The sequence below is a fragment of the Pelobates fuscus genome, chromosome 2 (genome assembly GCF_036172605.1).
Source record: "Pelobates fuscus isolate aPelFus1 chromosome 2, aPelFus1.pri, whole genome shotgun sequence".
Lineage (NCBI taxonomy): Eukaryota > Metazoa > Chordata > Amphibia > Anura > Pelobatidae > Pelobates > Pelobates fuscus.
In genome coordinates, this window is record NC_086318.1 from 287377190 (window position 1) to 287401950 (window position 24761).

General features: G+C 41.9%; 82 pseudogenes; all 82 read left to right on the forward strand.

The window, feature by feature from the left end:
- The first annotated feature begins 80 nt into the window (after window positions 1-80).
- LOC134594534 (5S ribosomal RNA) lies at window positions 81-199 on the forward strand (annotated as a pseudogene).
- A 134-nt stretch (window positions 200-333) lies between these two features.
- LOC134595590 (5S ribosomal RNA) lies at window positions 334-452 on the forward strand (annotated as a pseudogene).
- A 134-nt stretch (window positions 453-586) lies between these two features.
- On the forward strand, window positions 587-705 carry LOC134597589 (5S ribosomal RNA; annotated as a pseudogene).
- A 225-nt stretch (window positions 706-930) lies between these two features.
- Window positions 931-1049, forward strand: LOC134596316 (5S ribosomal RNA; annotated as a pseudogene).
- A 134-nt stretch (window positions 1050-1183) lies between these two features.
- On the forward strand, window positions 1184-1302 carry LOC134591807 (5S ribosomal RNA; annotated as a pseudogene).
- A 225-nt stretch (window positions 1303-1527) lies between these two features.
- On the forward strand, window positions 1528-1646 carry LOC134588823 (5S ribosomal RNA; annotated as a pseudogene).
- Window positions 1647-1780: 134 nt separating this feature from the next.
- LOC134593407 (5S ribosomal RNA) lies at window positions 1781-1899 on the forward strand (annotated as a pseudogene).
- Window positions 1900-2124: 225 nt separating this feature from the next.
- LOC134587945 (5S ribosomal RNA) lies at window positions 2125-2243 on the forward strand (annotated as a pseudogene).
- A 134-nt stretch (window positions 2244-2377) lies between these two features.
- LOC134588422 (5S ribosomal RNA) lies at window positions 2378-2496 on the forward strand (annotated as a pseudogene).
- Window positions 2497-2630: 134 nt separating this feature from the next.
- Window positions 2631-2749, forward strand: LOC134596041 (5S ribosomal RNA; annotated as a pseudogene).
- A 134-nt stretch (window positions 2750-2883) lies between these two features.
- Window positions 2884-3002, forward strand: LOC134588689 (5S ribosomal RNA; annotated as a pseudogene).
- A 134-nt stretch (window positions 3003-3136) lies between these two features.
- On the forward strand, window positions 3137-3255 carry LOC134597644 (5S ribosomal RNA; annotated as a pseudogene).
- Window positions 3256-3389: 134 nt separating this feature from the next.
- On the forward strand, window positions 3390-3508 carry LOC134596867 (5S ribosomal RNA; annotated as a pseudogene).
- Window positions 3509-3642: 134 nt separating this feature from the next.
- On the forward strand, window positions 3643-3761 carry LOC134596469 (5S ribosomal RNA; annotated as a pseudogene).
- A 134-nt stretch (window positions 3762-3895) lies between these two features.
- Window positions 3896-4014, forward strand: LOC134593419 (5S ribosomal RNA; annotated as a pseudogene).
- Window positions 4015-4239: 225 nt separating this feature from the next.
- Window positions 4240-4358, forward strand: LOC134593431 (5S ribosomal RNA; annotated as a pseudogene).
- Window positions 4359-4492: 134 nt separating this feature from the next.
- Window positions 4493-4611, forward strand: LOC134593442 (5S ribosomal RNA; annotated as a pseudogene).
- Window positions 4612-4836: 225 nt separating this feature from the next.
- On the forward strand, window positions 4837-4955 carry LOC134593448 (5S ribosomal RNA; annotated as a pseudogene).
- Window positions 4956-5089: 134 nt separating this feature from the next.
- LOC134588138 (5S ribosomal RNA) lies at window positions 5090-5208 on the forward strand (annotated as a pseudogene).
- Window positions 5209-5342: 134 nt separating this feature from the next.
- On the forward strand, window positions 5343-5461 carry LOC134596868 (5S ribosomal RNA; annotated as a pseudogene).
- A 134-nt stretch (window positions 5462-5595) lies between these two features.
- On the forward strand, window positions 5596-5714 carry LOC134596664 (5S ribosomal RNA; annotated as a pseudogene).
- A 133-nt stretch (window positions 5715-5847) lies between these two features.
- Window positions 5848-5966, forward strand: LOC134588907 (5S ribosomal RNA; annotated as a pseudogene).
- Window positions 5967-6191: 225 nt separating this feature from the next.
- LOC134589350 (5S ribosomal RNA) lies at window positions 6192-6310 on the forward strand (annotated as a pseudogene).
- Window positions 6311-6444: 134 nt separating this feature from the next.
- LOC134595857 (5S ribosomal RNA) lies at window positions 6445-6563 on the forward strand (annotated as a pseudogene).
- A 134-nt stretch (window positions 6564-6697) lies between these two features.
- Window positions 6698-6816, forward strand: LOC134595741 (5S ribosomal RNA; annotated as a pseudogene).
- Window positions 6817-6950: 134 nt separating this feature from the next.
- Window positions 6951-7068, forward strand: LOC134588562 (5S ribosomal RNA; annotated as a pseudogene).
- A 134-nt stretch (window positions 7069-7202) lies between these two features.
- LOC134594883 (5S ribosomal RNA) lies at window positions 7203-7321 on the forward strand (annotated as a pseudogene).
- Window positions 7322-7455: 134 nt separating this feature from the next.
- Window positions 7456-7574, forward strand: LOC134595218 (5S ribosomal RNA; annotated as a pseudogene).
- A 468-nt stretch (window positions 7575-8042) lies between these two features.
- On the forward strand, window positions 8043-8161 carry LOC134597019 (5S ribosomal RNA; annotated as a pseudogene).
- Window positions 8162-8295: 134 nt separating this feature from the next.
- On the forward strand, window positions 8296-8414 carry LOC134594785 (5S ribosomal RNA; annotated as a pseudogene).
- A 225-nt stretch (window positions 8415-8639) lies between these two features.
- On the forward strand, window positions 8640-8758 carry LOC134594884 (5S ribosomal RNA; annotated as a pseudogene).
- Window positions 8759-8892: 134 nt separating this feature from the next.
- Window positions 8893-9011, forward strand: LOC134588183 (5S ribosomal RNA; annotated as a pseudogene).
- A 134-nt stretch (window positions 9012-9145) lies between these two features.
- LOC134593455 (5S ribosomal RNA) lies at window positions 9146-9264 on the forward strand (annotated as a pseudogene).
- Window positions 9265-9398: 134 nt separating this feature from the next.
- Window positions 9399-9517, forward strand: LOC134593466 (5S ribosomal RNA; annotated as a pseudogene).
- A 134-nt stretch (window positions 9518-9651) lies between these two features.
- Window positions 9652-9770, forward strand: LOC134594885 (5S ribosomal RNA; annotated as a pseudogene).
- A 134-nt stretch (window positions 9771-9904) lies between these two features.
- LOC134594646 (5S ribosomal RNA) lies at window positions 9905-10023 on the forward strand (annotated as a pseudogene).
- Window positions 10024-10157: 134 nt separating this feature from the next.
- On the forward strand, window positions 10158-10276 carry LOC134593478 (5S ribosomal RNA; annotated as a pseudogene).
- A 134-nt stretch (window positions 10277-10410) lies between these two features.
- Window positions 10411-10529, forward strand: LOC134595858 (5S ribosomal RNA; annotated as a pseudogene).
- Window positions 10530-10663: 134 nt separating this feature from the next.
- On the forward strand, window positions 10664-10782 carry LOC134593490 (5S ribosomal RNA; annotated as a pseudogene).
- Window positions 10783-11007: 225 nt separating this feature from the next.
- On the forward strand, window positions 11008-11126 carry LOC134593502 (5S ribosomal RNA; annotated as a pseudogene).
- Window positions 11127-11260: 134 nt separating this feature from the next.
- On the forward strand, window positions 11261-11379 carry LOC134593514 (5S ribosomal RNA; annotated as a pseudogene).
- Window positions 11380-11604: 225 nt separating this feature from the next.
- On the forward strand, window positions 11605-11723 carry LOC134593526 (5S ribosomal RNA; annotated as a pseudogene).
- A 316-nt stretch (window positions 11724-12039) lies between these two features.
- On the forward strand, window positions 12040-12158 carry LOC134593538 (5S ribosomal RNA; annotated as a pseudogene).
- Window positions 12159-12383: 225 nt separating this feature from the next.
- LOC134596174 (5S ribosomal RNA) lies at window positions 12384-12502 on the forward strand (annotated as a pseudogene).
- A 225-nt stretch (window positions 12503-12727) lies between these two features.
- On the forward strand, window positions 12728-12846 carry LOC134594248 (5S ribosomal RNA; annotated as a pseudogene).
- Window positions 12847-12980: 134 nt separating this feature from the next.
- On the forward strand, window positions 12981-13099 carry LOC134598191 (5S ribosomal RNA; annotated as a pseudogene).
- A 225-nt stretch (window positions 13100-13324) lies between these two features.
- Window positions 13325-13443, forward strand: LOC134596042 (5S ribosomal RNA; annotated as a pseudogene).
- A 134-nt stretch (window positions 13444-13577) lies between these two features.
- On the forward strand, window positions 13578-13696 carry LOC134596343 (5S ribosomal RNA; annotated as a pseudogene).
- A 134-nt stretch (window positions 13697-13830) lies between these two features.
- On the forward strand, window positions 13831-13949 carry LOC134596955 (5S ribosomal RNA; annotated as a pseudogene).
- Window positions 13950-14083: 134 nt separating this feature from the next.
- LOC134587930 (5S ribosomal RNA) lies at window positions 14084-14202 on the forward strand (annotated as a pseudogene).
- Window positions 14203-14336: 134 nt separating this feature from the next.
- Window positions 14337-14455, forward strand: LOC134598057 (5S ribosomal RNA; annotated as a pseudogene).
- Window positions 14456-14680: 225 nt separating this feature from the next.
- On the forward strand, window positions 14681-14799 carry LOC134596043 (5S ribosomal RNA; annotated as a pseudogene).
- Window positions 14800-14933: 134 nt separating this feature from the next.
- On the forward strand, window positions 14934-15052 carry LOC134596044 (5S ribosomal RNA; annotated as a pseudogene).
- Window positions 15053-15186: 134 nt separating this feature from the next.
- On the forward strand, window positions 15187-15305 carry LOC134588154 (5S ribosomal RNA; annotated as a pseudogene).
- Window positions 15306-15439: 134 nt separating this feature from the next.
- LOC134598058 (5S ribosomal RNA) lies at window positions 15440-15558 on the forward strand (annotated as a pseudogene).
- Window positions 15559-15783: 225 nt separating this feature from the next.
- Window positions 15784-15902, forward strand: LOC134597967 (5S ribosomal RNA; annotated as a pseudogene).
- Window positions 15903-16036: 134 nt separating this feature from the next.
- LOC134596046 (5S ribosomal RNA) lies at window positions 16037-16155 on the forward strand (annotated as a pseudogene).
- Window positions 16156-16289: 134 nt separating this feature from the next.
- LOC134588155 (5S ribosomal RNA) lies at window positions 16290-16408 on the forward strand (annotated as a pseudogene).
- A 134-nt stretch (window positions 16409-16542) lies between these two features.
- Window positions 16543-16661, forward strand: LOC134596161 (5S ribosomal RNA; annotated as a pseudogene).
- Window positions 16662-16886: 225 nt separating this feature from the next.
- LOC134588445 (5S ribosomal RNA) lies at window positions 16887-17005 on the forward strand (annotated as a pseudogene).
- Window positions 17006-17230: 225 nt separating this feature from the next.
- Window positions 17231-17349, forward strand: LOC134595032 (5S ribosomal RNA; annotated as a pseudogene).
- A 134-nt stretch (window positions 17350-17483) lies between these two features.
- On the forward strand, window positions 17484-17602 carry LOC134594690 (5S ribosomal RNA; annotated as a pseudogene).
- Window positions 17603-17827: 225 nt separating this feature from the next.
- On the forward strand, window positions 17828-17946 carry LOC134596151 (5S ribosomal RNA; annotated as a pseudogene).
- Window positions 17947-18080: 134 nt separating this feature from the next.
- LOC134596563 (5S ribosomal RNA) lies at window positions 18081-18199 on the forward strand (annotated as a pseudogene).
- Window positions 18200-18424: 225 nt separating this feature from the next.
- LOC134597787 (5S ribosomal RNA) lies at window positions 18425-18543 on the forward strand (annotated as a pseudogene).
- Window positions 18544-18859: 316 nt separating this feature from the next.
- Window positions 18860-18978, forward strand: LOC134593550 (5S ribosomal RNA; annotated as a pseudogene).
- Window positions 18979-19203: 225 nt separating this feature from the next.
- Window positions 19204-19322, forward strand: LOC134589198 (5S ribosomal RNA; annotated as a pseudogene).
- Window positions 19323-19638: 316 nt separating this feature from the next.
- LOC134593561 (5S ribosomal RNA) lies at window positions 19639-19757 on the forward strand (annotated as a pseudogene).
- Window positions 19758-19982: 225 nt separating this feature from the next.
- On the forward strand, window positions 19983-20101 carry LOC134589199 (5S ribosomal RNA; annotated as a pseudogene).
- Window positions 20102-20326: 225 nt separating this feature from the next.
- LOC134597217 (5S ribosomal RNA) lies at window positions 20327-20445 on the forward strand (annotated as a pseudogene).
- A 134-nt stretch (window positions 20446-20579) lies between these two features.
- On the forward strand, window positions 20580-20698 carry LOC134587931 (5S ribosomal RNA; annotated as a pseudogene).
- A 225-nt stretch (window positions 20699-20923) lies between these two features.
- Window positions 20924-21042, forward strand: LOC134596047 (5S ribosomal RNA; annotated as a pseudogene).
- Window positions 21043-21176: 134 nt separating this feature from the next.
- Window positions 21177-21295, forward strand: LOC134588156 (5S ribosomal RNA; annotated as a pseudogene).
- Window positions 21296-21429: 134 nt separating this feature from the next.
- On the forward strand, window positions 21430-21548 carry LOC134595190 (5S ribosomal RNA; annotated as a pseudogene).
- A 134-nt stretch (window positions 21549-21682) lies between these two features.
- On the forward strand, window positions 21683-21801 carry LOC134594691 (5S ribosomal RNA; annotated as a pseudogene).
- Window positions 21802-22026: 225 nt separating this feature from the next.
- Window positions 22027-22145, forward strand: LOC134596153 (5S ribosomal RNA; annotated as a pseudogene).
- Window positions 22146-22279: 134 nt separating this feature from the next.
- On the forward strand, window positions 22280-22398 carry LOC134596089 (5S ribosomal RNA; annotated as a pseudogene).
- Window positions 22399-22623: 225 nt separating this feature from the next.
- LOC134596568 (5S ribosomal RNA) lies at window positions 22624-22742 on the forward strand (annotated as a pseudogene).
- Window positions 22743-23058: 316 nt separating this feature from the next.
- Window positions 23059-23177, forward strand: LOC134593573 (5S ribosomal RNA; annotated as a pseudogene).
- A 317-nt stretch (window positions 23178-23494) lies between these two features.
- Window positions 23495-23613, forward strand: LOC134593585 (5S ribosomal RNA; annotated as a pseudogene).
- Window positions 23614-24273: 660 nt separating this feature from the next.
- On the forward strand, window positions 24274-24392 carry LOC134593596 (5S ribosomal RNA; annotated as a pseudogene).
- A 225-nt stretch (window positions 24393-24617) lies between these two features.
- LOC134589167 (5S ribosomal RNA) lies at window positions 24618-24736 on the forward strand (annotated as a pseudogene).
- Window positions 24737-24761: the final 25 nt, after the last annotated feature.

Sequence of the window (24761 nt, forward strand, 5' to 3'; positions counted from 1 at the left end):
ATCCAGAAGCGTCTTGTCTTTTGTCGCAACCAGAGTTTGATATTCTACCAACATTAGCGAGATCGTATTCTCTTAATTTCACTTACGGCCATACCAGTCTGAAAATGCCTGATCTCATCAGATCTCGGAAGCCATCCAGACTCGGACCTGGTTAGTACTTGTATGGGAGACCAACTAGGAACCTCAGGTGCCGTAAGCTTTTGTTTATTTCTTTTTTGCATTATGATGTCATAATCAGACCACTTTTTTCCCTATCCAGAAGCGTCTTGTCTTTTGTCGCAACCAGAGTTTGATATTCTACCAACATTAGCGAGATCGCATTCTCTTAATTTCACTTACGGCCATACCAGTCTGAAAATGCCTGATCTCGTCAGATCTCGGACGCCATCCAGACTCGGGCCTGGTTAGTACTTGTATGGGAGACCAACTAGGAACCTCAGGTGCCGTAAGCTTTTGTTTATTTCTTTTTTGCATTATGATGTCATAATCAGACCACTTTTTTCCCTATCCAGAAGCATCTTGTCTTTTGTCGCAACCAGAGTTTGATATTCTACCAACATTAGCGAGATCGCATTCTCTTAATTTCACTTACGGCCATACCAGTCTGAAAATGCCTGATCTTGTCAGATCTCGGAAGCCATCCAGACTCGGGCCTGGTTAGTATTTGAATGGGAGACCAACTAGGAACCTCAGGTGCCGTAAGCTTTTGTTTATTTCTTTTTTGCATTATGATGTCATAATCAGACCACTTTTTTCCCTATGGGAGACCAACTAGGAACCTCAGGTGCCGTAAGCTTTTGTTTATTTCTTTTTTGCATTATGATGTCATAATCAGACCACTTTTTTCCCTATCCAGAAGCGTCTTGTCTTTTGTCGCAACCAGAGTTTGATATTCTACCAACATTAGCGAGATCGCATTCTCTTAATTTCACTTACGGCCATACCAGTCTGAAAATGCCTGATCTCATCAGATCTCGGAAGCCATCCAGACTCGGGCCTGGTTAGTACTTGTATGGGAGACCAACTAGGAACCTCAGGTGCCGTAAGCTTTTGTTTATTTCTTTTTTGCATTATGATGTCATAATCAGACCACTTTTTTCCCTATCCAGAAGCGTCTTGTCTTTTGTCGCAACCAGAGTTTGATATTCTACCAACATTAGCGAGATCGCATTCTCTTAATTTCGCTTACGGCCATACCAGTCTGAAAATGCCTGATCTCGTCAGATCTCGGAAGCCATCCAGACTCGGGCCTGGTTAGTACTTGTATGGGAGACCAACTAGGAACCTCAGGTGCCGTAAGCTTTTGTTTATTTCTTTTTTGCATTATGATGTCATAATCAGACCACTTTTTTCCCTATGGGAGACCAACTAGGAACCTCAGGTGCCGTAAGCTTTTGTTTATTTCTTTTTTGCATTATGATGTCATAATCAGACCACTTTTTTCCCTATCCAGAAGCGTCTTGTCTATTGTCGCAATCAGAGTTTGATATTCTACCAACATTAGCGAGATCGCATTCTCTTAATTTCCCTTACGGCCATACCAGTCTGAAAATGCCTGATCTCGTCAGATCTCGGAAGCCATCCAGACACGGGCATGGTTAGTACTTGTATGGGAGACCAACTAGGAACCTCAGATGCCGTAAGCTTTTGTTTATTTCTTTTTTGCATTATGATGTCATAATCAGACCACTTTTTTCCCTATCCAGAAGCGTCTTGTCTTTTGTCGCAACCAGAGTTTGATATTCTACCAACATTAGCGAGATCGCATTCTCTTAATTTCACTTACGGCCATACCAGTCTGAAAATGCCTGATCTCGTCAGATCTCGGAAGCCATCCAGACTCGGGCCTGGTTAGTACTTGTATGGGAGACCAACTAGGAACCTCAGGTGCCGTAAGCTTTTGTTTATTTCTTTTTTGCATTATGATGTCATAATCAGACCACTTTTTTCAATATGGGAGACCAACTAGGAACCTCAGGTGCCGTAAGCTTTTGTTTATTTCTTTTTTGCATTATGATGTCATAATCAGACCACTTTTTTCCCTATCCAGAAGCGTCTTGTCTTTTGTCGCAACCAGAGTTTGATATTCTACCAACATTAGCGAGATCGCATTCTCTTAATTTCACTTACGGCCATACCATTCTGAAAATGCCTGATCTCGTCAGATCTCGGAAGCCATCCAGACTCGGGTCTGGTTAGTACTTGTATGGGAGACCAACTAGGAACCTCAGGTGCCGTAAGCTTTTGTTTATTTCTTTTTTGCATTATGATGTCATAATCAGACCACTTTTTTCCCTATCCAGAAGCGTCTTGTCTTTTGTCGCAACCAGAGTTTGATATTCTACCAACATTAGCGAGATCGCATTCTCTTAATTTCACTTACGGCCATACCGGTCTGAAAATGCCTGATCTCGTCAAATCGCGGAAGCCATCCAGACTCGGGCCTGGTTAGTACTTGTATGGGAGACCAACTAGGAACTTCAGGTGCCGTAAGCTTTTGTTTATTTCTTTTTTGCATTATGATGTCATAATCAGACCACTTTTTTCCCTATCCAGAAGCATCTTGTCTTTTGTCGCAACCAGAGTTTGATATTCTACCAACATTAGCGAGATCGCATTCTCTTAATTTCACTTACGGCCATACCAGTCTGAAAATGCCTGATCTCGTCAGATCTTGGAAGCCATCCAGACTCGGGCCTGGTTAGTACTTGTATGGGAGACCAACTAGGAACCTCAGGTGCCGTAAGCTTTTGTTTATTTCTTTTTTGCATTATGATGTCATAATCAGACCACTTTTTTCCCTATCCAGAAGCGTCTTGTCTTTTGTCGCAACCAGAGTTTGATATTCTACCAACATTAGCGAGATCGCATTCTCTTAATTTCCCTTACGGCCATACCAGTCTGAAAATGCCTGATCTCGTCAGATCTCGGAAGCCATCCAGACTCAGGCCTGGTTAGTACTTGTATGGGAGAACAACTAGGAACCTCAGGTGCCGTAAGCTTTAGTTTATTTCTTTTTTGCATTATAATGTCATAATCAGACCACTTTTTTCCCTATCCAGAAGCGTCTTGTCTTTTGTCGCAACCAGAGTTTGATATTCTACCAACATTAGCGAGATCGCATTCTCTTAATTTCAATTACGGCCATACCAGTCTGAAAATGCCTGATCTCGTCAGATCTCGGAAGCCATCCAGACTCGGGTCTGGTTAGTACTTGTATGGGAGACCAACTAGGAACCTCAGGTGCCGTAAGCTTTTGTTTATTTATTTTTTGCATTATGATGTCATAATCAGACCACTTTTTTCCCTATCCAGAAGCGTCTTGTCTTTTGTCGCAACCAGAGTTTGATATTCTACCAACATTAGCGAGATCGCATTCTCTTAATTTCACTTACGGCCATACCAGTCTGAAAATGCCTGATCTCGTCAGATCTCGGAAGCCATCCAGACTCGTGCCTGGTTAGTACTTGTATGGGTGACCAACTAGGAACCTCAGGTGCCGTAAGCTTTTGTTTATTTCTTTTTTGCATTATGATGTCATAATCAGACCACTTTTTTCCCTATCTAGAAGCATCTTGTCTTTTGTCGCAACCAGAGTTTGATATTCTACCAACATTAGCGAGATCGCATTCTCTTAATTTCACTTACGGCCATACCAGTCTGAAAATGCCTGATCTCGTCAGATCTCGGAAGCCATCCAGACTCGGGCCTGGTTAGTACTTGTATGGGAGACCAACTAGGAACCTCAGGTGCCGTCAGGTTTTGTTTATTTCTTTTTTGCATTATGATGTCATAATCAGACCACTTTTTTCCCTATCCAGAAGCGTCTTGTCTTTTGTTGCAACCAGAGTTTGATATTCTACCAACATTAGCGAGATCGCATTCTCTTAATTTCACTTACGGCCATACCAGTCTGAAAATGCCTGATCTCGTCAGATCTCGGAAGCCATCCAGACTCGGGCCTGGTTAGTACTTGTATGGGAGACCAACTAGGAACCTCAGGTGCCGTAAGCTTTAGTTTATTTCTTTTTTGCATTATGATGTCATAATCAGACCACTTTTTTCCCTATGGGAGACCAACTAGGAACCTCAGGTGCCGTAAGCTTTTGTTTATTTCTTTTTTGCATTATGATGTCATAATCAGACCACTTTTTTCCCTATCCAGAAGCGTCTTGTCTTTTGTCGCAACCAGAGTTTGATATTCTACCAACATTAGCGAGATCGCATTCTCTTAATTTCACTTACGGCCATACCAGTCTGAAAATGCCTGATCTCGTCAGATCTCGGAAGCCATCCAGACTCGGGCCTGGTTAGTACTTGTATGGGAGACCAACTAGGAACCTCAGGTGCCGTAAGCTTTTGTTTATTTCTTTTTTGCATTATGATGTCATAATCAGACCACTTTTTTCCCTATCCAGAAGCGTCTTGTCTTTTGTCGCAACCAGAGTTTGATATTCTACCAACATTAGCGAGATCGCATTCTCTTAATTTCACTTACGGCCATACCAGTCTGAAAATGCCTGATCTCGTCAGATCTCGGAAGCCATCCAGACTCGGGCCTGGTTAGTACTTGTATGGGAGACCAACTAGGAACCTCAGGTGCCGTAAGCTTTAGTTTATTTCTTTTTTGCATTATGATGTCATAATCAGACCACTTTTTTCCCTATGGGAGACCAACTAGGAACCTCAGGTGCCGTAAGCTTTTGTTTATTTCTTTTTTGCATTATGATGTCATAATCAGACCACTTTTTTCCCTATCCAGAAGCGTCTTGTCTTTTGTCGCAACCAGAGTTTGATATTCTACCAACATTAGCGAGATCGCATTCTCTTAATTTCACTTACGGCCATACCAGTCTGAAAATGCCTGATCTCATCAGATCTCGGAAGTCATCCAGACTCGGGCCTGGTTAGTACTTGTATGGGAGACCAACTAGGAACCTCAGGTGCCGTAAGCTTTTGTTTATTTCTTTTTTGCATTATGATGTCATAATCAGACCACTTTTTTCCCTATCCAGAAGCGTCTTGTCTTTTGTCGCAACCAGAGTTTGATATTCTACCAACATTAGCGAGATCACATTCTCTTAATTTCACTTACGGCCATACCAGTCTGAAAATGCCTGATCTCGTCAGATCTCAGAAGCTATCCAGACTCGGGTCTGGTTAGTACTTGTATGGGAGACCAACTAGGAACCTCAGGTGCCGTAAGCTTTTGTTTATTTCTTTTTTGCATTATGATGTCATAATCAGACCACTTTTTTCCCTATCCAGAAGCGTCTTGTCTTTTGTCGCAACCAGAGTTTGATATTCTACCAACATTAGCGAGATCGCATTCTCTTAATTTCACTTACGGCCATACCAGTCTGAAAATGCCTGATCTCGTCAGATCTCGGAAGCCATCCAGACTCGTGCCTGGTTAGTACTTGTATGGGTGACCAACTAGGAACCTCAGGTGCCGTAAGCTTTTGTTTATTTCTTTTTTGCATTATGATGTCATAATCAGACCACTTTTTTCCCTATCCAGAAGCATCTTGTCTTTTGTCGCAACCAGAGTTTGATATTCTACCAACATTAGCGAGATCGCATTCTCTTAATTTCACTTACGGCCATACCAGTCTGAAAATGCCTGATCTCGTCAGATCTCGGAAGCCATCCAGACTCAGGCCTGGTTAGTACTTGTATGGGAGACCAACTAGGAACCTCAGGTGCCGTAAGCTTTTGTTTATTTTTTTTTTGCATTATGATGTCATAATCAGACCACTTTTTCCCTATCCAGAAGCGTCTTGTCTTTTGTCGCAACCAGAGTTTGATATTCTACCAACATTAGCGAGAACGCATTCTCTTAATTTCACTTATGGCCATACCAGTCTGAAAATGCCTGATCTCGTCAGATCTCGGAAGCCATCCAGACTCCGGCCTGGTTAGTAATTGTATGGGAGACCAACTAGGAACCTCAGGTGCCGTAAGCTTTAGTTTATTTCTTTTTTGCATTATGATGTCATAATCAGACCACTTTTTTCCCTATGGGAGACCAACTAGGAACCTCAGGTGCCGTAAGCTTTTGTTTATTTCTTTTTTGCATTATGATGTCATAATCAGACCACTTTTTTCCCTATCCAGAAGCGTCTTGTCTTTTGTCGCAACCAGAGTTTGATATTCTACCAACATTAGCGAGATCGCATTCTCTTAATTTCCCTTACGGCCATACCAGTCTAAAAATGCCTGATCTCGTCAGATCTCGGAAGCCATCCAGACTCGGGCCTGGTTAGTACTTGTATTTGAGATCAACTTGGAACCTCAGGTGCCGTAAGCTTTTGTTTATTTATTTTTTGCATTTTGATGTCATAATCAGACCACTTTTTTCCCTATGCAGAAGCGTCTTGTCTTTTGTCGCAACCAGAGTTTGATATTCTACCAACATTAGCGAGATCGCATTCTCTTAATTTCACTTACGGCCATACCAGTCTGAAAATGCCTGATCTCGTCAGATCTCGGAAGCCATCCAGACTCGGGCCTGGTTAGTACTTGTATGGGAGACCAACTAGGAACCTCAGGTGCCGTCAGCTTTTGTTTATTTCTTTTTTGCATTATGATGTCATAATCAGACCACTTTTTTCCCTATCCAGAAGCGTCTTGTCTTTTGTCGCAACCAGAGTTTGATATTCTACCAACATTAGCGAGATCGCATTCTCTTAATTTCACTTACGGCCATATTTGTCTGAAAATGCCTGATCTCGTCAGATCTCGGAAGCCATGCAGACTCGGGCCTGGTTAGTACTTGTATGGGAGACCAACTAGGAACCTCAGGTGCCGTAAGCTTTTGTTTATTTCTTTTTTGCATTATGATGTCATAATCAGACCACTTTTTTCCCTATCCAGAAGCGTCTTGTCTTTTGTCGCAACCAGAGTTTGATATTCTACCAACATTAGCGAGATCGCATTCTCTTAATTTCACTTACGGCCATACCAGTCTGAAAATGCCTGATCTCGTCAGATCTCGGAAGCCATCCAGACTCGGGCCTGGTTAGTACTTGTATGGGAGTCAACTAGGAACCTCAGGTGCTGTAAGCTTTTGTTTATTTCTTTTTTGCATTATGATGTCATAATCAGACCACTTTTTTCCCTATCCAGAAGCGTCTTGTCTTTTGTCGCAACCAGAGTTTGATATTCTACCAACATTAGCGAGATCGCATTCTCTTAATTTCACTTATGGCCATACCAGTCTGAAAATGCCTGATCTCGTCAGATCTCGGAAGCCATCCAGACTCGGGCCTGGTTAGTACTTGTATGGGAGACCAACTAGGAACCTCAGGTGCCGTAAGCTTTTGTTTATTTCTTTTTTGCATTATGATGTCATAATCAGACCACTTTTTTCCCTATCCAGAAGCGTCTTGTCTTTTGTCGCAACCAGAGTTTGATATTCTACCAACATTAGCGAGATCGCATTCTCTTAATTTCACTTACGGCCATACCAGTCTGAAAATGCCTGATCTCATCAGATCTTGGAAGCCATCCAGACTCGGGCCTGGTTAGTACTTGTATGGGAGACCAACTAGGAACCTCAGGTGCCGTAAGCTTTTGTTTATTTATTTTTTGCATTATGATGTCATAATCAGACCACTTTTTTCCCTATCCAGAAGCGTCTTGTCTTTTGTCGCAACCAGAGTTTGATATTCTACCAACATTAGCGAGATCGCATTCTCTTAATTTCACTTACGGCCATACCAGTCTGAAAATGTCAGATCTCGGAAGCCATCCAGACTCGGGCCTGGTTAGTACTTGTATGGGAGACCAACTAGGAACCTCAGGTGCCGTAAGCTTTAGTTTATTTCTTTTTTGCATTATGATGTCATAATCAGACCACTTTTTTCCCTATGGGAGACCAACTAGGAACCTCAGGTGCCTTAAGCTTTTGTTTATTTCTTTTTTGCATTATGATGTCATAATCAGACCACTTTTTTCCCTATCCAGAAGCATCTTGTCTTTTGTCGCAACCAGAGTTTGATATTCTACCAACATTAGCGAGATCGCATTCTCTTAATTTCACTTACGGCCATACCAGTCTGAAAATGCCTGATCTCGTCAGATCTCGGAAGCCATCCAGACACGGGTCTGGTTAGTACTTGTATGGGAGACCAACTAGGAACCTCAGGTGCCGTAAGCTTTTGTTTATTTCTTTTTTGCATTATGATGTCATAATCAGACCACTTTTTTCCCTATCCAGAAGCGTCTTGTCTTTTGTCGCAACCAGAGTTTGATATTCTACCAACATTAGCGAGATCGCATTCGCTTAATTTCCCTTACGGCCATACCAGTCTGAAAATGCCTGATCTCGTCAGATCTCAGAAGCCATCCAGACTCGGGCCTGGTTAGTACTTGTATGGGAGACCAACTATGAACCTCAGGTGCCGTAAGCTTTTGTTTATTTCTTTTTTGCATTATGATGTCATAATCAGACCACTTTTTTCCCTATGGGAGACCAACTAGGAACCTCAGGTGCCGTAAGCTTTTGTTTATTTCTTTTTTGCATTATGATGTCATAATCAGACCACTTATTTCCCTATCCAGAAGCGTCTTGTCTTTTGTCGCAACCAGAGTTTGATATTCTACCAACATTAGCGAGATCGCATTCTCTTAATTTCACTTATGGCCATACCAGTCTGAAAATGCCTGATCTCGTCAGATCTCGGAAGCCATCCAGACTCGGGCCTGGTTAGTACTTGTATGGGAGACCAACTAGGAACCTCAGGTGCCGTAAGCTTTTGTTTATTTCTTTTTTGCATTATGATGTCATAATCAGACCACTTTTTTCCCTATCCAGAAGCGTCTTGTCTTTTGTCGCAACCAGAGTTTGATATTCTACCAACATTAGCGAGATCGCATTCTCTTAATTTCACTTACGGCCATACCAGTCTGAAAATGCCTAATCTCGTCAGATCTCGGAAGCCATCCAGACTCGGGCCTGGTTAGTACTTGTATGGGAGACCAACTAGGTACCTCAGGTGCCGTAAGCTTTTGTTTATTTCTTTTTTGCATTATGATGTCATAATCAGACCACTTTTTTCCCTATCCAGAAGCGTCTTGTCTTTTGTCGCAACCAGAGTTTGATATTCTACCAACATTAGCGAGATCGCATTCTCTTAATTTCACTTACGGCCATACCAGTCTGAAAATGCCTGATCTCGTCAGATCTCGGAAGCCATCCAGACTCGGGCCTGGTTAGTACTTGTATGGGAGACCAACTAGGAACCTCAGGTGCCGTAAGCTTTTGTTTATTTCTTTTTTGCATTATGATGTCATAATCAGACCACTTTTTTCCCTATCCAGAAGCGTCTTGTCTTTTGTCGCAACCAGAGTTTGATATTCTACCAACATTAGCGAGATCGCATTCTCTTAATTTCACTTACGGCCATACCAGTCTGAAAATGCCTGATCTCGTCAGATCTCGGAAGCCATCCAGACTCGGGCCTGGTTAGTACTTGTATGGGAGACCAACTAGGAACCTCAGGTGCCGTAAGCTTTTGTTTATTTCTTTTTTGCATTATGATGTCATAATCAGACCACTTTTTTCCCTATCCAGAAGCATCTTGTCTTTTGTCGCAACCAGAGTTTGATATTCTACCAACATTAGCGAGATCGCATTCTCTTAATTTCACTTATGGCCATACCAGTCTGAAAATGCCTGATCTCGTCAGATCTCGGAAGCCATCCAGACTCGGGCCTGGTTAGTACTTGTATGGGAGACCAACTAGGAACCTCAGGTGCCGTAAGCTTTTGTTTATTTCTTTTTTGCATTATGATGTCATAATCAGACCACTTTTTTCCCTATCCAGAAGCGTCTTGTCTTTTGTCGCAACCAGAGTTTGATATTCTACCAACATTAGCGAGATCGCATTCTCTTAATTTCCCTTACGGCCATACCAGTCTGAAAATGCCTGATCTCGTCAGATCTCGGAAGCCATCCAGACTCGGGCCTGGTTAGTACTTGTATGGGAGACCAACTAGGAACCTCAGGTGCCGTAAGCTTTTGTTTATTTCTTTTTTGCATTATGATGTCATAATCAGACCACTTTTTTCCCTATCCAGAAGCGTCTTGTCTTTTGTCGCAACCAGAGTTTGATATTCTACCAACATTAGCGAGATCGCATTCTCTTAATTTCACTTACGGCCATACCAGTCTGAAAATGCCTGATCTCGTCAGATCTCGGAAGCCATCCAGACTCGGGCCTGGTTAGTACTTGTATGGGAGACCAACTAGGAACCTCAGGTGCCGTAAGCTTTTGTTTATTTCTTTTTTGCATTATGATGTCATAATCAGACCACTTTTTTCCCTATCCAGAAGCGTCTTGTCTTTTGTCGCAACCAGAGTTTGATATTCTACCAACATTAGCGAGATCGCATTCTCTTAATTTCACTTACGGCCATACCAGTCTGAAAATGCCTGATCTCGTCAGATCTCGGAAGCCATCCAGACTCGGGCCTGGTTAGTACTTGTATGGGAGACCAACTAGGAACCTCAGGTGCCGTCAGCTTTTGTTTATTTCTTTTTTGCATTATGATGTCATAATCAGACCACTTTTTTCCCTATCCAGAAGCGTCTTGTCTTTTGTCGCAACCAGAGTTTGATATTCTACCAACATTAGCGAGATCGCATTCTCTTAATTTCACTTACGGCCATACCAGTCTGAAAATGCCTGATCTCGTCAGATCTCGGAAGCCATCCAGACTCGGGCCTGGTTAGTACTTGTATGGGAGACCAACTAGGAACCTCAGGTGCCGTAAGCTTTAGTTTATTTCTTTTTTGCATTATGATGTCATAATCAGACCACTTTTTTCCCTATGGGAGACCAACTAGGAACCTCAGGTGCCGTAAGCTTTTGTTTATTTCTTTTTTGCATTATGATGTCATAATCAGACCACTTTTTTCCCTATCCAGAAGCGTCTTGTCTTTTGTCGCAACCAGAGTTTGATATTCTACCAACATTAGCGAGATCGCATTCTCTTAATTTCACTTACGGCCATACCAGTCTGAAAATGCCTGATCTCGTCAGATCTCGGAAGCCATCCAGACTCGGGCCTGGTTAGTACTTGTATGGGAGACCAACTAGGAACCTCAGGTGCCGTAAGCTTTTGTTTATTTCTTTTTTGCATTATGATGTCATAATCAGACCACTTTTTTCCCTATCCAGAAGCGTCTTGTCTTTTGTCGCAACCAGAGTTTGATATTCTACCAACATTAGCGAGATCGCATTCTCTTAATTTCACTTACGGCCATACCAGTCTGAAAATGCCTGATCTCGTCAGATCTCGGAAGCCATCCAGACTCGGGCCTGGTTAGTACTTGTATGGGAGACCAACTAGGAACCTCAGGTGCCGTAAGCTTTTGTTTATTTCTTTTTTGCATTATGATGTCATAATCAGACCACTTTTTTCCCTATGGGAGACCAACTAGGAACCTCAGGTGCCGTAAGCTTTTGTTTATTTCTTTTTTGCATTATGATGTCATAATCAGACCACTTTTTTCCCTATCCAGAAGCGTCTTGTCTTTTGTCGCAACCAGAGTTTGATATTCTACCAACATTAGCGAGATCGCATTCTCTTAATTTCACTTACGGCCATACCAGTCTGAAAATGCCTGATCTCGTCAGATCTCGGAAGCCATCCAGACTCGGGCCTGGTTAGTACTTGTATGGGAGACCAACTAGGAACCTCAGGTGCCGTAAGCTTTTGTTTATTTCTTTTTTGCATTATGATGTCATAATCAGACCACTTTTTTCCCTATGGGAGACCAACTAGGAACCTCAGGTGCCGTAAGCTTTTGTTTATTTCTTTTTTGCATTATGATGTCATAATCAGACCACTTTTTTCCCTATGGGAGACCAACTAGGAACCTCAGGTGCCGTAAGCTTTTGTTTATTTCTTTTTTGCATTATGATGTCATGATCAGACCACTTTTTTCCCTATCCAGAAGCGTCTTGTCTTTTGTCGCAACCAGAGTTTGATATTCTACCAACATTAGCGAGATCGCATTCTCTTAATTTCACTTACGGCCATACCAGTCTGAAAATGCCTGATCTCGTCAGATCTCGGAAGCCATCCAGACTCGGGCCTGGTTAGTACTTGTATGGGAGACCAACTAGGAACCTCAGGTGCCGTAAGCTTTTGTTTATTTCTTTTTTGCATTATGATGTCATAATCAGACCACTTTTTTCCCTATGGGAGACCAACTAGGAACCTCAGGTGCCGTAAGCTTTAGTTTATTTATTTTTTGCATTATGATGTCATAATCAGACCACTTTTTTCCCTATCCAGAAGCGTCTTGTCTTTTGTCGCAACCAGAGTTTGATATTCTACCAACATTAGCGAGATCGCATTCTCTTAATTTCACTTACGGCCATACCAGTCTGAAAATGCCTGATCTCGTCAGATCTCGGAAGCCATCCAAACTCGGGCCTGGTTAGTACTTGTATGGGAGACCAACTAGGAACCTCAGGTGCCGTAAGCTTTTGTTTATTTCTTTTTTGCATTATGATGTCATAATCAGACCACTTTTTTCCCTATGGGAGACCAACTTGGAACCTCAGGTGCCGTAAGCTTTTGTTTATTTCTTTTTTGCATTATGATGTCATAATCAGACCACTTTTTTCCCTATCCAGAAGCGTCTTGTCTTTTGTCGCAACCAGAGTTTGATATTCTACCAACATTAGCGAGATCGCATTCTCTTAATTTCATTTACGGCCATACCAGTCTGAAAATGCCTGATCTCATCAGATCTCGGAAGCCATCCAGACTCGGGCCTGGTTAGTACTTGTATGGGAGACCAACTAGGAACCTCAGGTGCCGTAAGCTTTTGTTTATTTCTTTTTTGCATTATGATGTCATAATCAGACCACTTTTTTCCCTATCCAGAAGCGTCTTGTCTTTTGTCGCAACCAGAGTTTGATATTCTACCAACATTAGCGAGATCGCATTCTCTTAATTTCACTTACGGCCATACCAGTCTGAAAATGCCTGATCTCGTCAGATCTCGGAAGCCATCCAGACTTGGGCCTGGTTAGTACTTGTATGGGAGACCAACTAGGAACCTCAGGTGCCGTAAGCTTTTGTTTATTTCTTTTTTGCATTATGATGTCATAATCAGACCACTTTTTTCCCTATGGGAGACCAACTAAGAACCTCAGGTGCCGTAAGCTTTTGTTTATTTCTTTTTTGCATTATGATGTCATAATCAGACCACTTTTTTCCCTATCCAGAAGCGTCTTGTCTTTTGTCGCAACCAGAGTTTGATATTCTACCAACATTAGTGAGATCGCATTCTCTTAATTTCACTTACGGCCATACCAGTCTGAAAATGCCTGATCTCGTCAGATCTTGGAAGCCATCCAGACTCGGGCCTGGTTAGTACTTGTATGGGAGACCAACTAGGAACCTCAGGTGCCGTAAGCTTTTGTTTATTTCTTTTTTGCATTATGATGTCATAATCAGACCACTTTTTTCCCTATCCAGAAGCGTCTTGTCTTTTGTCGCAACCAGAGTTTGATATTCTACCAACATTAGCGAGATCGCATTCTCTTAATTTCACTTACGGCCATACCAGTCTGAAAATGCCTGATCTCGTCAGATCTCGGAAGCCATCCAGACTCGGGCCTGGTTAGTACTTGTAGGGGAGACCAACTAGGAACCTCAGGTGCCGTAAGCTTTTGTTTATTTCTTTTTTGCATTATGATGTCATAATCAGACCACTTTTTTCCCTATCCAGAAGCGTCTTGTCTTTTGTCGCAACCAGAGTTTGATATTCTACCAACATTAGCGAGATCGCATTCTCTTAATTTCATTTACGGCCATACCAGTCTGAAAATGCCTGATCTCATCAGACATCGGAAGCCATCCAGACTTGGGCCTGGTTAGTACTTGTATGGGAGACCAACTAGGAACCTCAGGTGCCGTAAGCTTTTGTTTATTTCTTTTTTGCATTATGATGTCATAATCAGACCACTTTTTTCCCTATCCAGAAGCGTCTTGTCTTTTGTCGCAACCAGAGTTTGATATTCTACCAACATTAGCGAGATCGCATTCTCTTAATTTCACTTACTTCCATACCAGTCTGAAAATGCCTGATCTCGTCAGATCTCGGAAGCCATCCAGACTTGGGCCTGGTTAGTACTTGTATGGGAGACCAACTAGGAACCTCAGGTGCCGTAAGCTTTTGTTTATTTCTTTTTTGCATTATGATGTCATAATCAGACCACTTTTTTCCCTATCCAGAAGCGTCTTGTCTTTTGTCGCAACCAGAGTTTGATATTCTACCAAAATTAGCGAGATCGCATTCTCTTAATTTCACTTACGGCCATACCAGTCTGAAAATGCCTGATCTCGTCAGATCTTGGAAGCCATCCACACTCGGGCCTGGTTAGTACTTGTATGGGAGACCAACTAGGAACCTCAGGTGCCGTAAGCTTTTGTTTATTTCTTTTTTGCATTATGATGTCATAATCAGACCACTTTTTTCCCTATGGGAGACCAACTAGGAACCTCAGGTGCCGTAAGCTTTTGTTTATTTCTTTTTTGCATTATGATGTCATAATCAGACCACTTTTTTCCCTATCCAGAAGCGTCTTGTCTTTTGTCGCAACCAGAGTTTGATATTCTACCAACATTAGCGAGATCGCATTCTCTTCATTTCACTTACGGCCATACCAGTCTGAAAATGCCTGATCTCGTCAGATCTTGGAAGCCATCCAGACTCGGGCCTGGTTAGTACTTGTATGGGAGACCAACTAGGAACCTCAGGTGCCGTAAGCTTTTGTTTATTTCTTTTTTGCATTATGATGTCATAATCAGACCACTTTTTTCCCTATCCAGAAGCGTCTTGTCTTTTGTTGCAACCAGAGTTTGATATTCTACCAAAATTAGCGAGATCGCATTCTCTTAATTTCACTTACGGCCATACCAGTCTGAAAATGCCTGATCTCGTCAGATCTTGGAAGCCATCCAGACTCGGGCCTGGTTAGTACTTGTATGGGAGACCAACTAGGAACCTCAGGTGCCGTAAGCTTTTGTTTATTTCTTTTTTGCATTATGATGTCAAAATCAGACCACTTTTTTCCCTATCCAGAAGCGTCTTGTCTTTTGTCGCAACCAGAGTTTGATATTCTACCAACATTAGCGAGATCGCATTCTCTTAATTTCACTTACGGCCATACCAGTCTGAAAATGCCTGATCTCGTCAGATCTCGGAAGCCATCCAGACTCTGGCCTGGTTAGTACTTGTAGGGGAGACCAACTAGGAACCTCAGGTGCCGTAAGCTTTTGTTTATTTCTTTTTTGCATTATGATGTCATAATCAGACCACTTTTTTCCCTATCCAGAAGCGTCTTGTCTTTTGTCGCAACCAGAGTTTGATATTCTACCAACATTAGCGAGATCGCATTCTCTTAATTTCACTTACGGCCATACCAGTCTGAAAATGCCTGATCTCGTCAGATCTTGGAAGCCATCCACACTCGGGCCTGGTTAGTACTTGTATGGGAGACCAACTAGGAACCTCAGGTGCCGTAAGCTTTTGTTTATTTCTTTTTTGCATTATGATGTCATAATCAGACCACTTTTTTCCCTATGGGAGACCAACTAGGAACCTCAGGTGCCGTAAGCTTTTGTTTATTTCTTTTTTGCATTATGATGTCATAATCAGACCACTTTTTTCCCTATCCAGAAGCGTCTTGTCTTTTGTCGCAACCAGAGTTTGATATTCTACCAACATTAGCGAGATCGCATTCTCTTTATTTCATTTACGGCCATACCAGTCTGAAAATGTCTGATCTCATCAGATATCGGAAGCCATCCAGACTTGGGCCTGGTTAGTACTTGTATGGGAGACCAACTAGGAACCTCAGGTGCCGTAAGCTTTTGTTTATTTCTTTTTTGCATTATGATGTCATAATCAGACCACTTTTTTCCCTATCCAGAAGCGTCTTGTCTTTTGTTGCAACCAGAGTTTGATATTCTACCAAAATTAGCGAGATCGCATTCTCTTAATTTCACTTACGGCCATACCAGTCTGAAAATGCCTGATCTCGTCAGATCTTGGAAGCCATCCAGACTCGGGCCTGGTTAGTACTTGTATGGGAGACCAACTAGGAACCTCAGGTGCCGTAAGCTTTTGTTTATTTCTTTTTTGCATTATGATGTCAAAATCAGACCACTTTTTTCCCTATCCAGAAGCGTCTTGTCTTTTGTCGCAACCAGAGTTTGATATTCTACCAACATTAGCGAGATCGCATTCTCTTAATTTCACTTACGGCCATACCAGTCTGAAAATGCCTGATCTCGTCAGATCTCGGAAGCCATCCAGACTCTGGCCTGGTTAGTACTTGTAGGGGAGACCAACTAGGAACCTCAGGTGCCGTAAGCTTTTGTTTATTTCTTTTTTGCATTATGATGTCATAATCAGACCACTTTTTTCCCTATCCAGAAGCGTCTTGTCTTTTGTCGCAACCAGAGTTTGATATTCTACCAACATTAGCGAGATCGCATTCGCTTAATTTCACTTTTGGCCATACCAGTCTGAAAATGCCTGATCTCGTCAGATCTCGGAAGCCATCCAGACTTGGGCCTGGTTAGTACTTGTATGGGAGACCAACTAGGAACCTCAGGTGCCGTAAGCTTTTGTTTATTTCTTTTTTGCATTATGATGTCATAATCAGACCACTATTTTCCCTATGGGAGACCAACTAGGAACCTCAGGTGCCGTAAGCTTTTGTTTATTTCTTTTTTGCATTATGATGTCATAATCAGACCACTTTTTTCCCTATCCAGAAGCGTCTTGTCTTTTGTCGCAACCAGAGTTTGATATTCTACCAACATTAACGAGATCGCATTCTCTTAATTTCACTTACGGCCAAACCAGTCTGAAAATGCCTGATCTCGTCAGATTTCGGAAGCCATCGAGACTTGGGCCTGGTTAGTACTTGTATGGGAGACCAACTAGGAACCTCAGGTGCCGTAAGCTTTTGTTTATTTCTTTTTTGCATTATGATGTCATAATCAGACCACTTTTTTCCCTATGGGAGACCAACTAGGAACCTCAGGTGCCGTAAGCTTTTGTTTATTTCTTTTTTGCATTATGATGTCATAATCAGACCACTTTTTTCCCTATCCAGAAGCGTCTTGTCTTTTGTCGCAACCAGAGTTTGATATTCTACCAACATTAGCGAGATCGCATTCTCTTAATTTCTCTTACGGCCATACCAGTCTGAAAATGCCTGATCTCGTCAGATCTCAGAAGCCATCCAGACTCGGGCCTGGTTAGTACTTGTATGGGAGACCAACTAGGAACTTCAGGTGCCGAAAGCTTTTGTTTATTTCTTTTTTGCATTATGATGTCATAATCAGACCACTTTTTTCCCTATCCAGAAGCGTCTTGTCTTTTGTCGCAACCAGAGTTTGATATTCTACCAACATTAGCGAGATCGCATTCTCTTAATTTCACTTACGGCAATACCAGTCTGAAAATGCCTGATCTCGTCAGATCTCGGAAGCCATCCAGACTTGGGCCTGGTTAGTACTTGTATGGGAGACCAACTAGGAACCTCAGGTGCCGTAAGCTTTTGTTTATTTCTTTTTTGCATTATGATGTCATAATCAGACCACTTTTTTCCCTATGGGAGACCAACTAGGAACCTCAGGTGCCGTAAGCTTTTGTTTATTTCTTTTTTGCATTATGATGTCATAATCAGACCACTTTTTTCCCTATCCAGAAGCGTCTTGTCTTTTGTCGCAACCAGAGTTTGATATTCTACCAACATTAGCGAGATCGCATTCTCTTAATTTCATTTACGGCCATACCAGTCTGAAAATGCCTGATCTCATCAGATATCGGAAGCCATCCAGACTTGGGCCTGGTTAGTACTTGTATGGGAGACCAACTAGGAACCTCAGGTGCCGTAAGCTTTTGTTTATTTCTTTTTTGCATTATGATGTCATAATCAGACCACTTTTTTCCCTATCCAGAAGCGTCTTGTCTTTTGTCGCAACCAGAGTTTGATATTCTACCAAAATTAGCGAGATCGCATTCTCTTAATTTCATTTACGGCCATACCAGTCTGAAAATGCCTGATCTCATCAGATATCGGAAGCCATCCAGACTTGGGCCTGTTTAGTACTTGTATGGGAGACCAACTAGGAACCTCAGGTGCCGTAAGCTTTTGTTTATTTCTTTTTTGCATTATGATGTCATAATCAGACCACTTTTTTCCCTATGGGAGACCAACTAAGAACCTCAGGTGCCGTAAGCTTTTGTTTATTTCTTTTTTGCATTATGATGTCATGATCAGACCACTTTTTTCCCTATCCAGAAGCGTCTTGTCTTTTGTCGCAACCAGAGTTTGATATTCTACCAACATTAGCGAGATCGCATTCTCTTAATTTCATTTACGGCCATACCAGTCTGAAAATGCCTGATCTCATCAGATATCGGAAGCCATCCAGACTTGGGCTTGTTTAGTACTTGTATGGGAGACCAACTAGGAACCTCAGGTGCCGTAAGCTTTTGTTTATTTCTTTTTTGCATTATGATGTCATAATCAGACCACTTTTTTCCCTATGGGAGACCAACTAGGAACCTCAGGTGCCGTAAGCTTTTGTTTATTTCTTTTTTGCATTATGATGTCATAATCAGACCACTTTTTTCCCTATGGGAGACCAACTAAGAACCTCAGGTGCCGTAAGCTTTTGTTTATTTCTTTTTTGCATTATGATGTCATGATCAGACCACTTTTTTCCCTATCCAGAAGCGTCTTGTCTTTTGTCGCAACCAGAGTTTGATATTCTACCAACATTAGCGAGATCGCATTCTCTTAATTTCACTTACGGCCATACCAGTCTGAAAATGCCTGATCTCGTCAGATCTCGGAAGCCATCCAGACTCGGGCCTGGTTAGTACTTGTATGGGAGACCAACTAGGAACCTCAGGTGCCGTAAGCTTTTGTTTATTTCTTTTTTGCATTATGACGTCATAATCAGACCACTTTTTTCCCTATGGGAGACCAACTAGGAACCTCAGGTGCCGTAAGCTTTAGTTTATTTCTTTTTTGCATTATGATGTCATAATCAGACCACTTTTTTCCCTATCCAGAAGCGTCTTGTCTTTTGTCGCAACCAGAGTTTGATATTCTACCAACATTAGCGAGATCGCATTCTCTTAATTTCCCTTACGGCCATACCAGTCTGAAAATGCCTGATGTCGTCAGATCTTGGAAGCCATCCAAACTCGGGCCTGGTTAGTACTTGTATGGGAGACCAACTAGGAACCTCAGGTGCCGTAAGCTTTTGTTTATTTCTTTTTTGCATTATGATGTCATAATCAGACCACTTTTTTCCCTATGGGAGACCAACTAGGAACCTCAGGTGCCGTAAGCTTTTGTTTATTTCTTTTTTGCATTATGATGTCATAATCAGACCACTTTTTTCCCTATGGGAGACCAACTAAGAACCTCAGGTGCCGTAAGCTTTTGTTTATTTCTTTTTTGCATTATGATGTCATGATCAGACCACTTTTTTCCCTATCCAGAAGCGTCTTGTCTTTTGTCGCAACCAGAGTTTGATATTCTACCAACATTAGCGAGATCGCATTCTCTTAATTTCACTTACGGCCATACCAGTCTGAAAATGCCTGATCTCGTCAGATCTCGGAAGCCATCCAGACTCGGGCCTGGTTAGTACTTGTATGGGAGACCAACTAGGAACCTCAGGTGCCGTAAGCTTTTGTTTATTTCTTTTTTGCATTATGACGTCATAATCAGACCACTTTTTTCCCTATGGGAGACCAACTAGGAACCTCAGGTGCCGTAAGCTTTAGTTTATTTCTTTTTTGCATTATGATGTCATAATCAGACCACTTTTTTCCCTATCCAGAAGCGTCTTGTCTTTTGTCGCAACCAGAGTTTGATATTCTACCAACATTAGCGAGATCGCATTCTCTTAATTTCCCTTACGGCCATACCAGTCTGAAAATGCCTGATGTCGTCAGATCTTGGAAGCCATCCAAACTCGGGCCTGGTTAGTACTTGTATGGGAGACCAACTAGGAACCTCAGGTGCCGTAAGCTTTTGTTTATTTCTTTTTTGCATTATGATGTCATAATCAGACCACGTTTTTCCCTATGGGAGACCAACTAGGAACCTCAGGTGCCGTAAGCTTTTGTTTATTTCTTTTTTGCATTATGATGTCATAATCAGACCACTTTTTTCCCTATCCAGAAGCGTCTTGTCTTTTGTCGCAACCAGAGTTTGATATTCTACCAACATTAGCGAGATCGCATTCTCTTAATTTCGTTTACGGCCATACCAGTCTGAAAATGTCTGATCTCATCAGACATCGGAAGCCATCCAGACTTGGGCCTGGTTAGTACTTGTATGGGAGACCAACTAGGAACCTCAGGTGCCGTAAGCTTTTGTTTATTTCTTTTTTGCATTATGATGTCATAATCAGACCACTTTTTTCCCTATCCAGAAGAGTCTTGTCTTTTGTCGCAACCAGAGTTTGATATTCTACCAACATTAGCGAGATCGCATTCTCTTAATTTCACTTACTTCCATACCAGTCTGAAAATGCCTGATCTCGTCAGATCTCGGAAGCCATCCAGACTTGGGCCTGGTTAGTACTTGTATGGGAGACCAACTAGGAACCTCAGGTGCCGTAAGCTTTTGTTTATTTCTTTTTTGCATTATGATGTCATAATCAGACCACTTTTTTCCCTATGGGAGACCAACTAAGAACCTCAGGTGCCGTAAGCTTTTGTTTATTTCTTTTTTGCATTATGATGTCATGATCAGACCACTTTTTTCCCTATCCAGAAGCGTCTTGTCTTTTGTTGCAACCAGAGTTTGATATTCTACCAAAATTAGTGAGATCGCATTCTCTTAATTTCACTTACGGCCATACCAGTCTGAAAATGCCTGATCTCGTCAGATCTTGGAAGCCATCCAGACTCGGGCCTGGTTAGTACTTGTATGGGAGACCAACTAGGAACCTCAGGTGCCGTAAGCTTTTGTTTATTTCTTTTTTGCATTATGATGTCATAATCAGACCACTTTTTTTCCTATCCAGAAGCGTCTTGTCTTTTGTCGCAACCAGAGTTTGATATTCTACCAACATTAGCGAGATCGCATTCTCTTAATTTCACTTACGGCCATACCAGTCTGAAAATGCCTGATCTCGTCAGATCTCGGAAGCCATCCAGACTCTGGCCTGGTTAGTACTTGTAGGGGAGACCAACTAGGAACCTCAGGTGCCGTAAGCTTTTGTTTATTTCTTTTTTGCATTATGATGTCATAATCAGACCACTTTTTTCCCTATCCAGAAGCGTCTTGTCTTTTGTCGCAACCAGAGTTTGATATTCTACCAACATTAGCGAGATCGCATTCTCTTAATTTCCCTTACGGCCATACCAGTCTGAAAATGCCTGATCTCGTCAGATCTCAGAAGCCATCCAGACTTGGGCCTGGTTAGTACTTGTATGGGAGACCAACTAGGAACTTCAGGTGCCGAAAGCTTTTGTTTATTTCTTTTTTGCATTATGATGTCATAATCAGACCACTTTTTTCCCTATCCAGAAGCGTCTTGTCTTTTGTCGCAACCAGAGTTTGATATTCTACCAACATTAGCGAGATCGCATTCTCTTAATTTCACTTACGGCAATACCAGTCTGAAAATGCCTGATCTCGTCAGATCTCGGAAGCCATCCAGACTTGGGCCTGGTTAGTACTTGTATGGGAGACCAACTAGGAACCTCAGGTGCCGTAAGCTTTTGTTTATTTCTTTTTTGCATTATGATGTCATAATCAGACCACTTTTTTCCCTATGGGAGACCAACTAGGAACCTCAGGTGCCGTAAGCTTTTGTTTATTTCTTTTTTGCATTATGATGTCATAATCAGACCACTTTTTTCCCTATCCAGAAGCGTCTTGTCTTTTGTCGCAACCAGAGTTTGATATTCTACCAACATTAGCGAGATCGCATTCTCTTAATTTCATTTACGGCCATACCAGTCTGAAAATGCCTGATCTCATCAGATATCGGAAGCCATCCAGACTTGGGCCTGGTTAGTACTTGTATGGGAGACCAACTAGGAACCTCAGGTGCCGTAAGCTTTTGTTTATTTCTTTTTTGCATTATGATGTCATAATCAGACCACTTTTTTCCCTATCCAGAAGCGTCTTGTCTTTTGTCGCAACCAGAGTTTGATATTCTACCAACATTAGCGAGATCGCATTCTCTTAATTTCACTTACGGCCATACCAGTCTGAAAATGCCTGATCTCGTCAGATCTCGGAAGCCATCCAGACTTGGGCCTGGTTAGTACTTGTATGGGAGACCAACTAGGAACCTCAGGTGCCGAAAGCTTTTGTTTATTTCTTTTTTGCATTATGATGTCATAATCAGACCACTTTTTTCCCTATGGGAGACCAACTAGGAACCTCAGGTGCCGTAAGCTTTTGTTTATTTCTTTTTTGCATTATGATGTCATAATCAGACCACTTTTTTCCCTATCCAGAAGCGTCTTGTCTTTTGTCGCAACCAGAGTTTGATATTCTACCAACATTAGCGAGATCGCATTCTCTTAATTTCACTTACGGCCATACCAGTCTGAAAATGCCTGATCTCGTCAGATATCGGAAGCCATCCAGACTCGGGCCTGGTTAGTACTTGTATGGGAGACCAACTAGGAACCTCAGGTGCCGTAAGCTTTTGTTTATTTCTTTTTTGCATTATGATGTCATAATCAGACCACTTTTTTCCCTATGGGAGACCAACTAGGAACCTCAGGTGCCGTAAGCTTTTGTTTATTTCTTTTTTGCATTATGATGTCATAATCAGACCACTTTTTTCCCTATGGGAGACCAACTAAGAACCTCAGGTGCCGTAAGCTTTTGTTTATTTCTTTTTTGCATTATGATGTCATGATCAGACCACTTTTTTCCCTATCCAGAAGCGTCTTGTCTTTTGTCGCAACCAGAGTTTGATATTCTACCAACATTAGCGAGATCGCATTCTCTTAATTTCACTTACGGCCATACCAGTCTGAAAATGCCTGATCTCGTCAGATCTCGGAAGCCATCCAGACTCGGGCCTGGTTAGTACTTGTATGGGAGACCAACTAGGAACCTCAGGTGCCGTAAGCTTTTGTTTATTTCTTTTTTGCATTATGATGTCATAATCAGACCACTTTTTTCCCTATGGGAGACCAACTAGGAACCTCAGGTGCCGTAAGCTTTTGTTTATTTCTTTTTTGCATTATGATGTCATAATCAGACCACTTTTTTTCCCTATGGGAGACCAACTAAGAACCTCAGGTGCCGTAAGCTTTTGTTTATTTCTTTTTTGCATTATGATGTCATAATCAGACCACTTTTTTCCCTATCCAGAAGCGTCTTGTCTTTTGTCGCAACCAGAGTTTGATATTCTACCAACATTAGCGAGATCGCATTCTCTTAATTTCACTTACGGCCATACCAGTCTGAAAATGCCTGATCTCGTCAGATCTCGGAAGCCATCCAGACTCGGGCCTGGTTAGTACTTGTATGGGAGACCAACTAGGAACCTCAGGTGCCGTAAGCTTTTGTTTATTTCTTTTTTGCATTATGATGTCATAATCAGACCACTTTTTTCCCTATGGGAGACCAACTAGGAACCTCAGGTGCCGTAAGCTTTAGTTTATTTCTTTTTTGCATTATGATGTCATAATCAGACCACTTTTTTCCCTATCCAGAAGCGTCTTGTCTTTTGTCGCAACCAGAGTTTGATATTCTACCAACATTAGCGAGATCGCATTCTCTTAATTTCCCTTACGGCCATACCAGTCTGAAAATGCCTGATGTCGTCAGATCTTGGAAACCATCCAAACTCGGACCTGGTTAGTACTTGTATGGGAGACCAACTAGGAACCTCAGGTGCCGTAAGCTTTTGTTTATTTCTTTTTTGCATTATGATGTCATAATCAGACCACTTTTTTCCCTATGGGAGACCAACTAGGAACCTCAGGTGCCGTAAGCTTTTGTTTATTTCTTTTTTGCATTATGATGTCATAATCAGACCACTTTTTTCCCTATGGGAGACCAACTAAGAACCTCAGGTGCCGTAAGCTTTTGTTTATTTCTTTTTTGCATTATGATGTCATGATCAGACCACTTTTTTCCCTATCCAGAAGCGTCTTGTCTTTTGTCGCAACCAGAGTTTGATATTCTACCAACATTAGCGAGATCGCATTCTCTTAATTTCACTTACGGCCATACCAGTCTGAAAATGCCTGATCTCGTCAGATCTCGGAAGCCATCCAGACTCGGGCCTGGTTAGTACTTGTATGGGAGACCAACTAGGAACCTCAGGTGCCGTAAGCTTTTGTTTATTTCTTTTTTGCATTATGACGTCATAATCAGACCACTTTTTTCCCTATGGGAGACCAACTAGGAACCTCAGGTGCCGTAAGCTTTAGTTTATTTCTTTTTTGCATTATGATGTCATAATCAGACCACTTTTTTCCCTATCCAGAAGCGTCTTGTCTTTTGTCGCAACCAGAGTTTGATATTCTACCAACATTAGCGAGATCGCATTCTCTTAATTTCCCTTACGGCCATACCAGTCTGAAAATGCCTGATGTCGTCAGATCTTGGAAACCATCCAAACTCGGGCCTGGTTAGTACTTGTATGGGAGACCAACTAGGAACCTCAGGTGCCGTAAGCTTTTGTTTATTTCTTTTTTGCATTAT